General features: G+C 41.9%; 1 protein-coding gene across 1 annotated transcript in view; it reads right to left on the reverse strand.

The window, feature by feature from the left end:
- Positions 1-15,514, reverse strand: part of LOC147709813 (NACHT, LRR and PYD domains-containing protein 3-like) — a 453,703-nt gene that overhangs the window by 332,722 nt on the left and 105,467 nt on the right. The window lies entirely within an intron of this gene.

Here is a 15,514-nt window from a genome sequence, read left to right on the forward strand (position 1 = left end):
ATTAGGAAAAAACCGAAGGTATAATTGTATCCACTTGTGGGTGCTCACAAGAGGAAGATGCAGATAGGGAAAGTATTCCAAAGTTTTTTCAAAAGGTTTTCAGTGAAGAACAGCAGTGCATATAGTGAAAAGATGGTGAGTTTAAATAGGATAAACCCAGAGATATACAATCTAAGCATTAGTTTGATGTATACTCATTTAAGTTTTCCCATTTAAAACCAAAGTGCAGGTGAAAGGAAAGGCAGTTAGATATTAATCACTGTCTATGTTGTCAACATGTTTCAGCCTTGGGGATGATTCTCCCTGGCTTTCGTCAGGACCTCTAAAGATGTTCTGCCACCGCAAGAAAATATAGGATAAATACATACAATGTATATCCTGTTTCAAATCCTCAAGACAGGCATGATGCTTAGTGGTATCTAAAATGAACTTTTATTTGCCCTCAATTGCTTATATAGAAGTGATCTATAGTATTTATGCACTACCAAAATGTGTTTGGGCATTATGGAACTCGTCATGACCCACACAACATGATGGATTAATATAGTTTTTCGCTCTTTGAACATGTTCAAACTACATATCCCAGCAGGCTTGCAGGATCATCGTAGTTCTAAAACAGGATGTAATTCTTTAGGGTATTGTGTTATAATTAAATATTAGCCCTTTTTATACAACACAATTCCTATTTTTGACAGGCAGAAACATTGCACGATCCTGGTTGACCGTGTAAACAAATTGGTCCATGACAGTCTGGAACTACGTATCCCAGCAGGCTTGTGAGATTTCGTAGTTCCATTCGGGGCACTTTTTCGAGTATTTTGGTATTTGCGTATTTGTTTTTGTATTTGCAGCGTAACTGTGGAATTTGTGGATCTTCATAAATATTGTGTGCCTTTATAAGAGTGATTGTTTTACCTAGTGTCTAGATAAACTGTACATGAAGTTATCGAGAATAGCGGAAATGGCAGAGACTACATATCCCATCAACCTAGGAATCAGTTTGTAGTTTTAAACACAACGTTATCATATTGCGTGCGGTGTCCGACAAAGCCTCAACACCTGTGCGGTCCTGTATTTAAACAGGTTGGATTCTCTGTTGGATTACCTTCACCCCAGCGAGAGTCTTACCCGAGAGGTACCTACTACCGACGGAGAGGTACGTTTTTGGGAGTAGATCTGCTGCTGCTTCGAATTCTGGTGTCACTATATGATTGGTGTCTGCCCGCTCTCACTGCTGAGTCTCAGACACAATAGTTGTGTTCTGTTTTAAACCTTAGCGTGATTGCTAGAACTGAAAGAGGGTCCTGTTTAAGAAATCATTTTTTCTCTTTCTTCTTCTTTTTATGCTCTGACCTGAACTGCTAGAATGAATTTTCCTACTTAGAGATAGTTAATATGCCCACTTGTACGTAAAATATGAAATGAAGTCAAGGGCATACAAATTATTGTGAGTTGTGGCTAACTTTTAAGGACATTAAAGAAATAATGATTGGAAATAGTTTTATGTCATCTATAGAATTAATATATCTTTTGTCGGAGATTCTCTAATAGCAGGCCGTTTCTTTCCCTTCTGAATGGAGGATAGGTTTTGAGTTTTTAGACGGATAATGTTTTTTAAGTTAACATAGCTAGCTGATATTTGATAGCTGCGATAGTCTGAATGATTTAACAACTTTAGACTGTTTGAGCTAATAATTATGATTACCTTGTAGTGCGGGGCCTCATTGATCGATACTCTAACTGGTTTCGAGTGAGGTGAGATCCAGACCTGGACAAGTAGTGGTAAGCATTGGGTTTATTTACCACACATTGTTTGAAACTTAATTCAATACGTTGGCAATAACCTTATGATACAGAGTCTATTTACAAATTTTTCTCAATTCCTTTTTAGATACCACTAAGCATCATGCTTGTCTTGAGGATTTGAAACAGGATATACACTGTATTTTCTTGCAGTGGCAGAACATCTTTAGAGGTCCTGACGAAAGCCAGGGAGAATCATCCCCAAGGCTGAAACATGTTGACCACATAGACAGTGATTAATATCTAACTGTCTTTCCTTTCACCTGTACTTTGGTTTTTAAATGGGAAAACTTAAATGAGTATACATCAAACTAATGGTTAGATTGTGTATCTTGGGGTTAATCCTATTTTATCTCACCGTTGTTCCACTGTATGTACTGTTCTTAACTTAAAAACTTTTGAAAAAAACCTTGGAATAGTTTCCCTTTCTGCACCTTCCTCTTGTGAGCACCCACAAGTGAATACACCTATACCTTCCTTTTTTTCCTAATGCTCTAAGGAAAAATAGAGGGATGTTGTTTGGTAATACCCAGATGATGACACTGGGCACACTTATATATGTGCAATGATGGGATAAGAAAATATCCAAGAGTGGTTCTGTTTCACTTCTTTATTTGTAAATTTAGTTCTCCGCATCATTGGTGCATATTTTTTCAACTTTTTTCGAATTTCTTGTCATAGAGTAGGGAGTGGGAATAGAAGTTCATACACTAAGATGGCACCTCTGTAGTGCACAGACCGCCATCTTTTCTTTGTTTTGGAAAGAGGAATTACACCTCCCAGCCGCCCTGAGAAGACGCCCGCCCCTGACACTGCGTCCAGTACCCGGAGGCGCGATTAAACCTACACAGTCCTCCCGCAGCGGGCCAAGGGCGGCCCGTCTGCGCCCAGACGAGGCAGGGCAGGGCCCCTTCTTAACATCTGGATCTAATATTCTTCAATAAGGTATTGTGAAATCGACCTTCCTTTGCCCAAATTTGATATTGTACTACACTGTGTCGACAAGGCTGTTTAGGCAAACAGGATGAACAGATCCAAACATGGACAAGGGGTAATGGGGACACTGGATGCCTTCCTGTTAAGGGCCAAGTCGGCTCTTATACATGAAATTCAGTTGACCGAACGCAGATTGTCCCTGGACCCACAAAAGTTCTCACAACGCACAGTCCCGTGACATGGGCTTCATCTGCCCCCCTGTATCCCCTGTAACCCATTTGTCACAATCTAACTTGCTACACAACAAGCAAAGGGCAGAGGGTTTTGATAATCATTATGGTCTGGGTGAAGGGGAAAAATCTGACATTCCATTGGGGCCAAATGTGGTCACATGAGGACAAAAAGAGAAAAACAATCATGGGACCAGTATTTCACCTCCCCCAAAAAAAGGAAGGGGCACGCATCAAACAAACAAAACAAGCCAAACAAGCAGGCCCTCTCTTTTTCTAAACCTCTGGGTATTAGGAGTAAACATGTTGAGATAGATTGCAACCAAGGGGCCTACCAAGGACAAGCACCGGATGATGCGGTACATACGAAATCTCCAGCCACTTGAGAGTTGGAAGACTTTTTATTAAAAAATGAGAACATGTGATTTTAGCTCACTTAGACCCTACTTTAAAAAACCTAACTGAAATTGAGGAACGGATAAATTGTCTGGTTAAATCTTTGCCTAATACTCATGTATCCCTTATAGCCGGTGGATCAGATGTGGCTGGGGGTGTTGCCAGGGATGGGGGTGTTGCCAAGGATGGTGAGGCACAGCATTCTCAACCTGCCCCTGGATTAGCGAGCCAGGTTGATTCCTCCTGTTCAAGGGCTGTACACCAATCCACAAATGGTACTGAAATACAACATCACGCAGAAGGGCCAATAACCAGGCAAAATCAGACAGTACATAGCACAAGAAACAATCAAGCAATTAATATCTCTGTAGAAGGATCTCGAAATATAGGAGCCCCAAATAGTCAACACTGTGGTCAAAGATCTCCTGGTCCCTTACGCTCTAATTTACACTTACCCCCAGAAGCAACACCATATATTGCGGTGCTGTCCAATGTTCAAACATTAGCATTAGGAGTTATGGAGCACTGGTCAACCCTGAGGAACAAATCCATTCACTTCCTGAGTGCTAGAACAGGCATCAGCAATAGGTTGCTATTTGCAGAATTCAAAATGGCCCGTCCTATAGGATGGGTGGGGAAATCTAACAAATCTCTTCAAGGGATTGCATTGTTTTGACCTTTAGTTCTCCAGGTTTTGTTAGGACCATAATAAATAGGGTGGAGAATTGCTTTGAAAGCATGGAGGGGATAACTATTCTGCCCTTGGGATTCTACTACAAACCATTGAGAGCTAGCTGGCATACTGGTGAAGAAGGTAGACCTGTAGCGGCACAATTACATTTTCCTCCTCCTCCCTGGTTTCACCCTAACCGTTATGAGGCTTCGAGTGACCTTGCGAACATAGACTGACTAACCACAGCCATAAATAATTCAGGGGAAATTGCTACTACTACTGTAGGTGTTCCAGAGATGGTTTGAAAGGAATCAGGTTGTATAGCTGCCACATTAACTATACATTCTCATGACACTAGTTCTTATTCTCATTAGCACCTGCACTCTGAGAATGCAGTTGATATAAGGATAGATTCTAATATTGAAATAGATGATTTAAATGTTAACAACATTGCTGGAGAAGAGCCTTTGACTAGGAGCTCTAATAATATTGATATTGTCCATGAAATACCTGGGGTTCAGAATACCACTATATGACCTCTAAGGTTTATATCATGGAACATAGGGGGTTTCTCCTCAAAATTAACAGATGAGGCCTGTTGCAATACATGAAGACTTTTGATATTCTCTGTCTCCAAGAAACCTGGAGTCGGGTCAATGTAACTATTGATGGATACCGTTTGTTAAATAAACAAGCAAATCCATCCCCAGCAGGGAGGGCTAAGAGAGGCTTAGTGATTTTTATCTCACTTATGTATGACACAATTAGGACAGAGAGGATAATAGATTCCCAATAGTATTAGCTTATTTTTATTTTTATTGATGTGACAATTTTACTAATCAATTGGTATTATAATATTTTTGACCCCAATATTACTGAGGGTATTAACACATTAAAAGAGGAGATCGATAACTTGGCCTCAGAACACCAACCTTTGTGTTCAATCTGGGTGGGAGACTTCAACTACACTGTTTGTCCATATAGCTCACACAAAGTGTGTGGGGTAGTGGATGTAGAAAATCAACTTGTGTCACATTTTAAACATACACCACAGGGCGACACACTGAATAACATAATTTTGGTCAATGATCTTTGTATGATGAATACTTTAGTTAGTAATCCCTCTGCGCAGTTTCAAACCTATCATGGGGGAGATAGTACGAGTACAATAGATTTTTTGCTAATATCCAGTAAACACACATGGTTCGTATATAGTTTCTCTGTTGAACCACATTCTGCTAGCGATCATAATCCTCTTACCTTATCCATGTATATTACAGCACAGAAAGCTAGAGGGGATGAATGCCCTATAAAGTACAACCGTAATCAAGGGGAAAGCTGAAATGGAGCTTGGAAGCCTCAAAGCAGTTTAAGGAGACCATTTTAAAAGAAAATCAAAGTAGTTTTATGATTTGCCTAACGTTTGATTCCCCCTCGGACATGGTAATACAGTCTTTTGAAACTTATCCCCTTCGCTGCTGCCGTCGGCCTTTGGACGTCGCGCGAGCTACCTCCCTGGTGCTGCGCAAGTCCTCGGCCAACGCGGCCGCACCCGTTTCTTTGAATGTTCAGCACTGGCGCTGAACGTTCAAAGCAGCAAACGGGTTAAATAGGACAATTAGTAAGCGGGTTCTCCCTGAAATCAGATGGTTCAACGCTGAGTGTTCAACGGCTCAAAGAGATCTTAGGAAAGCCCGGCAAACGGTCCCTCTGGATATGGTCCTATAACTTTAAGTAGGACTCCAGAAGCATCTTCCATCGATTTTCTATTAATTCACAATTTCGCTTGGACTAGTTTCTTAAATGTATTCTCGGTGTTAGAAGAAAAATAGGCATGCTCCAGTTGCTTAATGGAGGCTAAGAAGGAATCTGAGTCTCTGATACATTGTTTCTTTTTAGCAGCAACATAATCAATAATCAAACCTCTGGTTGTAGCCTTAAAGGCATCCCAAATAGTGTGGATAGGGATGTCGGGAGTAACATTCCTGAGGAAGAAGTCCGACAAAAACTCTTTGAAATACTCCAAAAAAGAGAGATCTTTAAGTCAATAATTGTTCAAAAGCAATCTGCGAGGCTTAGAAGGCTCGGAAGGAAGATCTAAATTAATCAGAATGGGGCATGATCAGAAATAAGAGTAGACCCAATGTTAGCATTAGTTAGATTAGGAAGTAGAAGAGGATTTAAAAAAATATAATCTATTGTGGGTGAAGATTTATGGGTCGGGGGAAAGTGTGTTCTAAGGTGTCCAGATGAAATATCCTCCAAGCGTCCACCAAACCCCTTGTGCAAATCATATTCATAAAGGTTTTTTGCATTTTGTTGGGGATATATCTAGCAGTAGATTTTCTATCCGTAAAGGGATCCATGACCTGATTACAATCCCCACCCACCAATAAGTTAGTGTCAAGACATGAAAGAAGAGTGTGAGTCATGGACTAACAGAATTGTTAGTTAACACTCGTGCTGCTGGTTTGTTTGCCCTTGATCGTCCAGTCCACATTTTGAGGTCAGCCGAGCTTGTTTGCGAGGAGCGAGCAGGCAGAGCAGGCTTTGTGCAGTCGTGAGCACTGAGAAATGCTGAGAAACGCTGCCCCATCTGGAAAAGCCGCAGGAAATCTGCTGAGTTTTGAGCCAGAACTGGCTTGGTCCTCTCGCTCCTATGGTCGCTGAGGTTGGTGGTGACAATGGGTGATGGGTGAGGCAATCATTGGAGGAAGCTGAGGAGAGTGCCATAGCTGAAGCCCTGCAGCTCCCCTCTGTCTAGTGCTGCAAGAATTAAATCTTCCGAAGATTAGCATTTAGCATTAGAGTGTGTGCCTGATCTGAGGTGTTTGGCAACAAAATCTGTTTATAAATATGAGGGCCTGGATCTCCACTCTGAGTAGTACTGCACACATTAGCCCATTCAGTCAGTTAGTTAGCAGTACAAGTGTTCTTCATCTGAAGTGTTTAGAAAAATAAAAAAAAAAGCTGTTCATGTACTTTATGAAAGCTTGGGAGAGCCCGGATTAGACCTGGACTGAGAAGCAGAAGGCAGGAAGGTCACCGCACACTGCTCATTTTCTTCTACCTTCTACCTTCCTGCTACCTGCTATTTGCTACTCCTATCTGCTGCAACCTATTGCATCCCCACCGACGCCCAAACAGCAGTGGGGGCGGGGTCAGCAGCAGCTAAATCAAGGCAGCCCTTGGTCGGGCACAACAACAATGGCAGAATCTTAAGGAACTACAACGGAACGCCAGGAACAAAGAGACTGCACCTGTGAGGGGAACAGCCAATTTTCCACTTACCAGCCGTGAGGGAAACGGCCATCCTCTCTACATTCCCGCTGTGAATAGAGCAGACAGTGCTGCCAGATACAACTGTGAGGGGAACACAAAAAAAAAAAGACTAAACCATCTAAAACAGTTGACATTGGAAGTTCGAAATCATGGACACAAAAAGGTTTCACAAACTGCAACCGCGAGAATCTTATTTATCTGATTACCTGTGCTTGTGAATATTGTTACGTAGGGATGACCACATGCAAGGTCAAACTCCGCATGATGGAACATTAGAGCACCTTTTGGTGCAAGAAAACAATAACAAAGTTAACCAAACACTTTGTTGAGAAAGAGCACACACCTGAAGACTTTGGGTGGGTATACAACCTTTAGCACGCATTTTTTACAACGCACTACCATTACCACGCATCTGTTACAACGCATACCATTACAACGCATAGCGCTTTGACGCAAACTGACATAGGGAAAGGCTAGTGAATAGGTAAATTTACTATCCAATAACCTTCCCTAGTGTCAACGGGGACTGGTGTTGGAATAGTAAATTAAACTATTCACTATCCAGCACCTAAAGCACTATGCGTTGTAAAGGTATCGCGTTGTAAAAAATGCGTGGTAGTGGAATGCGTGGTAAAAGTCTGCGTGCTATCATCATATATCCCTTTGGGTGGATAGTGCTAGAAAAACCTTTTATTCGACCACATGTTACAGACGTCACTTCCTACCTATTCAAATGTGAACAGAGATGGGTCTTCAGACTGTCCAGTGACACCCTGGATCTCAATGATGCTATCCTCTGGATGTCACTTTGGCATAAATAACATTGTTCGATCTGGCCCTAGTAGGGATATTTTTAGAACTATTAGAGTATCTTGAGCACAGTAACATTTACTATAGAGCCTTTTGAAGTATCTTCAATGATTGAATCAGGACGCAGGAATAACTCAAAAGGAAGATTAATCCTAGGAGCATAAAAGATCCCATAGCACTTTGCACTAAAAAAAACGGAACGGAGAGTTTTCAAACCCAAAGCCCCCAGAGACTTGCCGCCCAGTGACCAGAGCACCCTCGTCGAAACGTCCGCCCTGCTGCTGCATCCAGGCTGAGTCCTCCTGCTGCCGCACTGCAAATCCATCAGCGGCAGCAGTAGAGAGAAACTCGCCTTCCCAGGGGGCCGTGACAGCGCGCAGAGGAGCGCATCATCTACAAGCGCCAGGCGGCGCTACAAAACAGGGGCAAGCCCGCAACGCGGGACGCGAGCGGGACGCCCGGACGAAGCCCGGACAAAGGGCGGGCCGTCTGTGGCCGTCCGAGGACGTAGAGGTCGGGTTGGGTCCCACCCCTTAACATCTAAGCCACCCAAACAAGTAGGATATTGATTTTTCTTTATATCTTTTGTTATTACCTACCTCGTCCTACTGTACATCTTGGGAATATCAGTAGACATTCACTGTCTGTCATTTGAGATCCACAGGTAATTATACCTAACTGTTACAACTTAACAACTTACAATATGACCACGAGAGGCAGCAGAAGTAAGACAGCTGCGGGAGCAGCGGCTGTTCTAGGGCCAATAGACAGCTTCATAACCAGAACACATGACGCCATTGACCTTAGCATCTCACTTCTACAGCGAAGAGTATCACAAGATCTGAGTATCGCCAAACGCTCCTCTCTTGGAAACATCAAATTTGCTACAACTCCTGGCAAACCTAACACAACCAACTCAGTAACCATCCAGGAAACTCAAAATAATCCCTGCATACTGACAAATGAGGTTGATCTTTCTGTGTCAGACACCTCTACCAATTGTGACTTAAGCACAGACCTAGAGAGATCCCCAGCGCTTAATGTGGCTTTAACACCTGAAATTGTGGACGATACACAAGTAAATGACTTAACTCATACACAAGGGGGAGCAATTCCGAAATCAACTAACCAACTGACTCTGGCTGCCCCTGGGCCTCAAAAGAATAATCATCGTGGGAGACAGCAGAAAAGAAAGAAGACATCCAATCAAACACATCAACCCTCAGGGATCTCACATACAAATGTAGGAGAGGAACATAGGGACAAGCAAGAAACCACCATAGGCAGCGATCACCTGATTGAGCGAATAGGGGACCTTCTCAGTATTTACCTGTCACCAGTCGAAACTAGACTTGCTCGACTGGAAAAACAAATTGGAGAACTAATATCCCTAAACACTAAACTCGTACCTACTGTGCCTCAAAACACTATAGCACCCCGAAATTCTAAAACAAATAGTAGTAAAGCAAATATCTCCCAACCAAAACCGAACCTTACTTCAGCAACTGTCCCGAAACAGAACCCCCCTAGCAATAATTTAATAGCTGCAAATAAACCTCCAACATCCAACAGCATGTCTGCTACCCCTAATACGAACATCCAACCAACTAACCAGCTAGCAAATTCCCATGTACCACCCCAACAAGGATCACAGGTATCTACGCAATCTAATCACATGGCTGCAAACATTCAACAGCCAAAGATACCGTATGAACAACCTTACAGGTCACGACAGATCCCTAAACGCATTACCCTCCCCCCTGAATGTGGAGCCTACGTAATCGTATTGGTAAACGTACCAACACTCAAACAAGAACAGAGTGAAACTACATCATCTCTGAAAAACAAAATAATACATTGGTTAAGTCTAAACTGTAACTTTCCAATAGAATGCGCCGGGGAAATCTCCCACACTCAAAGAGTAGGCTGGATAGGCCCCCTACGGAAAAAATTCGAGGGGGACTGTGTAGCGATCACTTTTAGAAATCCTCAGTGGGCCGAAAAGACACTAGCCAAAGCTCCCCCACCATCTACATGGGAATTTAATACAACTCTTCTCCCATTGGGCTACTTCTACAGGCACTTACTAAATACAAACAATAACATCTTCCCTAACCCTATGAATGTGTTCCCAAAAGAGCCCTTTCCTTCCGATTCTTTTCTTTCCACTCCATTCAAGAATCCTAAATTTCTTTATCCAACAGGTTCGGTACAGTGGCACCAGAGTCAAACACTCATACCTCCCGCTATTCATCCCTATCTCTCTGAAATCTCTTATCGAGAGAATGGAGACAGCCGATGGAGGCAGGCGGCCTTACCGCTAGCCACTCCTTATAATATTCCGACCTACAACAGGTTTAATGCTCTCTCTGGGCTAGATATTAACGACTGACTCCCCGACTCACATTCGAACAGAGAACACTCACAACCCTCTAATACAGAGATGACTCTACCATCTATAACATGTATTATCCCTGGAAAAAAGCCAACCCAGTCTACTTTAACTCCAGATATAGCTAACTGTCCAATAACAAAACATCATAAGATAGATGCTTTGGTAACGGAGCTACTGGCCTCCGCTACCCAGGAGGCTGTAGATCTGACATCTGATATAAGCAATCCTCCTGACCCCACACCAAATACCGTGCAGATCCATCTCATATTTTGGAATATTGCAGGCCTTTCCGCAAAAAAGACAAACCCTGATTTCCTGAGACAGATCAATTTGAGCGGTTGTATCTGCCTTCAGGAAACTTGGGCTATAACTCCAATACACATGGTGGGCTTTAAAACTTATTGGTCACCTGCAAAGAAATCAATTTCTGGCAGAAACAGTGGAGGTTTGGTTACTTATATTACAAACACCCTTCCTCTGGACGAGGTACTCCCCCTAAGACTCGATGTGAACTTTCAGATCATAGTAATAAAGGTCACTAAACAAAGACTTTATCTAATTGTCAATTTCTATAATAATCTATCTGAGGTAGATATGATTTCTCTTCTCCCAGAGATTTCGGCAATTCTACAAGAACAACGTACAAAATATATTAAACAGACATTCACGGTAATCTGGGGAGGAGATTTCAATCTTCACCTATGTACTAACAGCAATAACAATAAATGTGGGATCAGTAACGAGGCTGACGTAAATCTCACGCATTTCACGCACTCCAATGTGGGGGAAATAATGACTGAACTCATGGCTGAATTAGATCTCAGCTTCGCTAATGAAATAAAAACTCCACCTGTCTCTTTCCAGCCCACATTTAATGGAAGAGGTCTAACAAGCCTTATAGACTTTATACTAATCACAACATCCGCAGGACGTGCCATAGAAGAATTTGAGGTCCTTAAAAATCCTTTGAGTGACCATTTTCCAATAGCTATGGGTCTTGCCGAAATAAAAATAAATAAACTATATGATACCATGACCGCCTTAAACCAACGTGAGCTAGCATTAGGCTCCTTGAACGGCTATACACTGAAGTGGGGTAGTATTGATAAGGAAACAACAACCAGAAAAATAGTCACATACAATCAAGTTGACATTATAAACTGCCTGGACCCCACTACACAACCAAGGGAAGTTATAAAGAGCTTCCTGGTAATCCTAAAAAGTATACAAAAGGAACTAACCAGGACGTATAAATTAAACCCTAACACAAAGAAAGGCTGGTTCAACACAGCATGCACAAAAGCATCTTCATCGTTAAAGAAAGCCCTGAATAGTGACCATAGGGACAAAGTCAAAATTAGTAGACTCAGAAAGGAGTACACGGTTGCCCTAAATAATAGGAAAAAAGAATTAAAAGCCGAACTATGGCTCCGCCTTACCCAAAGCTCAGAACTAAAAGACAGTACTATGTTCTGGCAAGTAGTCCGTTCCCCATTTCTAACAGATAAAGACAATTCCCCCTCTATTGATGTAGCAATAAGTGAACAAGAATGGGTGAGACACTTTACAAAAGTCTTCTCTAAAGACCAGATAGAAGACATAGACCAACCTGAACCTACGGTACACATCATTTACCCAATAAATCTTCAGCTCTCTCATGAAGAGGTTCAAAAAGCTTTAAAATCCTCAAAAACAGCCAAAGCCCCTGGACCGGACGGCGTTCCCGTCGATATCTTCAAACACCTCCCAGATTTATGGACTCCCCTATTAACCAACGTCCTCAATGCCACTACTGAAGTGGGCCTTCTAGATTCTTGGAGAACATCGACGTTGGTACCAATATTCAAAAAAGGAGATCGAAACAGTCCATCATGCTACAGACCGATCTCCCTCCTGGACTCGCTAGGAAAGATGGCAGGAAGAATACTCCTTGAGCGTCTCCAGGAATGGGCCACTGACCATAGAATCATTTCAGACCTACAATATGGTTTCCGGGAGGGGCTAGGAACCGTTGACCAGGCCCTAAATCTGTCTCTATTGGCGGGCAAATATGTGAAAGCTAAAGGCTCTACTCTTCACATGGTATTTGTAGATCTCTCCGCAGCGTTTGATTGCGTGGCACACTCAACGCTGTGGAGCATCATCTTGAAGATGGGAGCTCCTACTCCAATAGTGGACTTTCTTCGAGAATTGTACACAGGTACTACAGGCAGGGTAAGATTCGGGGTGAGAGGCGAGCTCACGGACACTTTTAGGGTGGAAAAGGGGGTCAGGCAGGGGTGTGTACTGGCCCCCTTTTTATTCACCCTTTACACGAATGGCTTGGAGGCTGCCATGCTCCAAGGCAGCAAAGATCTTCCTTTGATAGCACTTCGGCAGATACCAGCGCTCCTATATGCCGATGATGCTGTCATTTTAGCAAGAACGCCAATTGAACTACAACAGGCTTTGAATAGATACTCCATCTTCATGGCAAGCCTGAATCTGAAGCTAAACGTAAAAAAAACTTACACAATGCATGCAGGGGAGAAAAGAAACGCAAAAAATAGGAAGCTGTATGTACAGGGTGAACATGTGGATAGGACTACAACCTATCCCTACCTAGGGATTGTTATTGATGAAAAATTCAACTGGAATCCAGCTGTCACCGCAAGGAAACTGTCATTTCTTCGAGAGACATCATCTCTAAAAAGCTTCTCACAAAGACTGGGGCAGCGACCACCCAAAGAACTGTTACAAATTTATAACTCAAAATGCATAAGTACGGCAACATACGGGGCGGGGATATGGGGTTTTGCAAATGTGGACTCAATACAAAAAATTGAGAACTCTTTTTTGAGATATCTGCTGGCGGTACCAAAAAGTTGTTCCACTTTTGCCTGCCACACAGAGCTTGGCATTGACTACGTCACTGACATTATAAAACTACAGCCAATAATGCTGTGGCGTAGAATATGGGTTACTGAGCAGTGTCAATTGACTAGGGCGATCATGCAAGACATCCTAAAACTGGATCAATGTAAGAAAATCAAATGGCTGTCCTATGTCAAAGCGCTACTAACAGATTTAGGTTACAGGAAGTATTTTGATCATCCACTATTGATAAAAGAAATCCCAAAAAAGAACTTAAAAAGGGAATGTCTTCTTTATCTGGGTCAGGTACGATTACTATCGGAGATCCACAAACCATCTGTCCAACACTCATTACTAGCGCAGACTGTGTTTAATGCAGAACCCTATTTGAACTTCAAACTAACACAATATGAAAAAATGCTGCTTACCCGTTTCAGATTTGATCTCTTTCATTTAATGGTTGCATTTCCAAAACAAAATGTCTGGTTATCTACATTTTCTATGTGCCCCTGTGATCTGCAGTCCCCACAAACAACTATCCACACACTGTTATTTTGTAAGTTTTTTACTGAACCCCGTAAACGTTGGATATTGCCCATCCTGAAATTCTGGGGCCTACGGCAGTGTCGTCCTGCATACCTGGCACTTCAGTACCTTGAAAACGAAAATTATGCCAAGGCAATTGCACTTTTTCTCAAGTTTTGTATACGTCATCGTACAAATCTCTGAGCATAAACTATACCGCTGCCTTGCACAACTGAAAGAAAGCTAGCTAACAGGAAAACAGTAGGTTAAATTTAAAACTGAAAAGCTTACATAAACTGAGATGTTGCTGCTCGTTTTAATTACTTTTTAACAAACGTATTTTTTAATGATTTTATATTTTGTAATACTTGCATTTTACTCATTGTGAACTTTTATGGTGTTTTTCTTAAAACTACCGAATAAAGTTATTATTGAATTGAATTGAATTGAATTGATCCCATCCATGCACAAGCAAACAAGAAATTCACTGACACCAAATAGAATGTTATCATGTAACCCTCAACCATTACATACTTAAGATTCTACATTAGAAACATTAAAGCTACAGTACAGCAAATACTACACCTTTATATAGACAGGTTGATATAGAGCCCTTTGTGTCTACACTTTAGGAGTTGTTTACTTGCTGAACAAATCTGAATTGTGCCTGTATAATCAAAGAATTTCAATCTAAGAAACTCTATTGTATACCTTCAGACGATATGGTGAGCCTCATACTAACTAACATGGGACCATAATACTGGCTACGAAGGATGTTGGCTTATTTGCCCTCACTTGCTTATATAGAAGCGATCTAGAGTATCTATGCACTACCAAAATGCGTTTGGGCATTATGGAACTCATCATGACACACTCAACATAATGGATTAATATAGTTTTTCACAGTACCCGCTCTTTGGACATGTTCGAACTATATATCCCAGCAGGCTTGCAGGATTATCGTAGTTCTATAACAGGCTGTAATTCTTTAGGGTATCGTGTTGTAATTAAATGTTAGCCCTTTTTATACATCACGATTCCTATTTTTGACAGGCAGAAACATTGTATGATCCTGGTTGACCGTCTAAATGTAAATGTATTGCGGCTTATATAGCGCAGGTATCACCCGAAGGCCCGAAGGCAACAAATTGGTCCATGACAGTCTAGAACTAAGTATCCCAGAGAGGCTTGGGAGATTTCGTAGTGCCATTCGGGCCACTTTTTCGAGTATTTTGGTATTTGCGTATTGTTTTTGTATTTGCAGCGTAACTGTGGAATTTGTGAATCTTTATAAATGTTGGGTGCCTTTATAAGAGTGATTGTTTTACCTAGTGTATAGATAAACTGTACATAAAGTTATTGAGAATAGCAGAAATGGCTGAGACTACATTTCCCTTCAGCCTAGGAAACCGTTTGTAGTTTTACACACAACGCCATCATATTGTGTGCGGTGTCCGACAAAGCCTCAACACCTGTGCGGTCCAGTATTTAAACAGGTTGGCTTCTCTGTCGGATTAACTTCACCCCAGCAAGAGTCTTCGCCGAGAGGTACCTACTACCGACGGAGAGGTACGTTTTTGGGAGTAGATGTGCTGCTGCTTCGAATTTCAT

Source organism: Lissotriton vulgaris, chromosome 6 (genome assembly GCF_964263255.1).
Source record: "Lissotriton vulgaris chromosome 6, aLisVul1.2, whole genome shotgun sequence".
In the NCBI taxonomy this organism is placed as follows: Eukaryota; Metazoa; Chordata; class Amphibia; order Caudata; family Salamandridae; genus Lissotriton; species Lissotriton vulgaris.